This window comes from Ascaphus truei, chromosome 4 (genome assembly GCF_040206685.1).
Source record: "Ascaphus truei isolate aAscTru1 chromosome 4, aAscTru1.hap1, whole genome shotgun sequence".
Classification (NCBI taxonomy): Eukaryota; Metazoa; Chordata; class Amphibia; order Anura; family Ascaphidae; genus Ascaphus; species Ascaphus truei.
The window spans coordinates 393,891,106-393,893,843 of NC_134486.1; the positions used below are offsets into that span (position 1 = coordinate 393,891,106).

General features: G+C 61.7%; 1 long non-coding RNA gene across 1 annotated transcript in view; it reads right to left on the bottom strand.

Moving 5' to 3' along the window:
- LOC142492193 (uncharacterized) overlaps positions 1 to 2,275 on the bottom strand; it is a 3,542-nt gene extending 1,267 nt beyond the window's left edge. Inside the window, exon 1 of the long non-coding RNA XR_012800801.1 lies at positions 2,208 to 2,275. This is a non-coding gene — a long non-coding RNA (uncharacterized LOC142492193). The remainder of the gene's footprint in view (positions 1 to 2,207) is intronic.
- Positions 2,276 to 2,738: the final 463 nt, after the last annotated feature.

Genomic DNA, 2,738 nt, shown 5'->3' on the forward strand with positions numbered 1-2,738 from the left:
TTGAATACATTTTAAAAATACCCCCACTCCCCCGAATACATTTAAAAAATAGCCCCACCTCCCCAATACATTTAAAAAATAGCTCCACCTCCCCAATACATTTAAAAAATACCCCCACCTCCCCCCCTCATCATGATCTCATCTCCCCAGACTGGCCCCCATGCCCCATCATCGTATTCCCCACCCCCTGCCTCCCATCTTTATCTGCCCAGGCTGGCCCCCATGCCCCATCATCATACCCCCCCCCATGCCCCATCATCATATTCCCCCCCATGCCCCATCATCATATTCCCCCCCCCCATGCCCCATCATATTTCCCCCCCCCATGCCCCATCATCATATTTCCCCCCCATCATCATATTCCCCCCCACCCATGCCCCATCATCATATTTCCCCCCCCCATGCCCCATCATATTTCCCCCCCCCATGCCCCATCATCATATTTCCCCCCCACCCATGCCCCATCATCATATTCCCCCCCCCATCATCATATTCCCCCCCCCCATGCCCCATCATCATATTCCCCCCCCCCATGCCCCATCATCATATCCCCCCCCCATGCCCCATCATCATATTCCCCCCCTCATGCCCCATCATCATATTCCCCCCATGCCCCATCATCTCCCCCACCCATGCCCCATCATCATCATCTCCCCCCCATGCCCCATCATCTCCCCCCCATGCCCCATCATATCCCCCCCCCATTCCCCATCATCCTCTCCCACCCCCCCATGCCCCATCATCATATTCCCCCCCCCATGCCCCATCATCATATTCCCCCCCCCCATGCCCCATCATCATATTTCCCCCCATCATCATATTCCCCCCCACCCATGCCCCATCATCATATTTCCCCCCCCATGCCCCATCATATTTCCCCCCCCCATGCCCCATCATCATATTTCCCCCCCATCATCATATTCCCCCCCACCCATGCCCCATCATCATATTCCCCCCCCCATCATCATATTCCCCCCCCCATGCCCCATCATCATATTCCCCCCCATGCCCCATCATCATATTCCCCCCCCCATGCCCCATCATCATATTCCCCCCCTCATGCCCCATCATCATATTCCCCCCCATGCCCCATCATCATCTCCCCCCATGCCCCATCATCTCCCCCCCCATGCCCCATCATATCCCCCCCCCATTCCCCATCATCCTCTCCCACCCCCCCATGCCCCATCATCCTCTCCCACCCCCCCATACCCCATCATCCTCTCCCGCCCCCCCCCATGCCCCATCATCCTCTCCCCCCCCCCATGCCCCATCATCCTCTCCCCCCCCATGCCCCATCATCCTCTCCCCCCCCCATGCCCCATCATCCTCTCCCCCCCCATGCCCCATCATCCTCTCCCCCCCCCCATGCCCCATCATCCTCTCCCCCCCCCCATGCCCCATCATCCTCTCCACCCCCCCCATGCCCCATCATCCTCTCCCCCCCCCATGCCCCATCATCCTCTCCCCCCCCCCCATGCCCCATCATCCTCTCCCCCCCCCCCATGCCCCATCATCCTCTCCCCCCCATGCCCCATCATCCTCTCCCCCCCCATGCCCCATCATCCTCTCCCCCCCCCCCCATGCCCCATCATCCTCTCCCCCCCATGCCCCATCATCCTCTCCCCCCCCCATGCCCCATCATCCTCCCCCCCCCCATGCCCCATCATCCTCTCCCCCCCCCCATGCCCCATCATCCTCTCCCCCCCCATGCCCCATCATCCTCTCCCCCCCCCATGCCCCATCATCCTCTCCACCCCCCTATGCCCCATCATCCTCTCCCCCCCCATGCCCCATCATCCTCTCCCCCCCCCCATGCCCCATCATCCTCTCCCCCCCCCCATGCCCCATCATCCTCTCCCCCCCATGCCCCATCATCCTCTCCCCCCCCATGCCCCATCATCCTCTCCCCCCCCCCCCATGCCCCATCATCCTCTCCCCCCATGCCCCATCATCCTCTCCCCCCCCCCATGCCCCATCATCCTCCCCCCCCCCCATGCCCCATCATCCTCTCCCCCCCCCATGCCCCATCATCCTCTCCCCCCCCATGCCCCATCATCCTCTCCCCCCCCCCATGCCCCATCATCCTCTCCCCCCCCCCATGCCCCATCATCCTCTCCCCCCCCCCCATGCCCCATCATCCTCTCCCCCCCCCCATGCCCCATCATCCTCTCGGCCTCTCTCCCCCCCCCCCCCCTTGTCCTTACCTTATTCCAGGCAGGAGGCAGTCTCACAGACGTCTTTTGCAGCTATCTCAGCTGTTGGCTCTGCCCCCACACACACACACACACACACACACACACACACACACACACACACACACACACACACACACACACACACACACACACACACACACACACACACACACACACACACACACACACACACACTGCAGTCTCTCCGCCGGGGTTTTGACTCCACCCCCGTATCCTCCCACACAGGCACGAGTGCAGATTGACTGCACCCGGCCACCGTACGCCTCCAGCCCCTGCAGGACAGATTTTACTTCCGCCCGTGCTGCTCGCTCCCCCACACCCGCGCTCGCTTCTCCCGCGGCCAAAACTTTTAACCGCCGCCCACACGCTCGCCGACACACACGACCGCCGCGCTGGTTGTGAGCGGGCCGCAGAAATATCCGTTGCGGGCCGCATGTTTGACATGCCTGCTATACATATTTATAGCGCTGTTAATGTACATAACCCTGTGTGTAGACTTATTGCAGGCACAATAGTGCC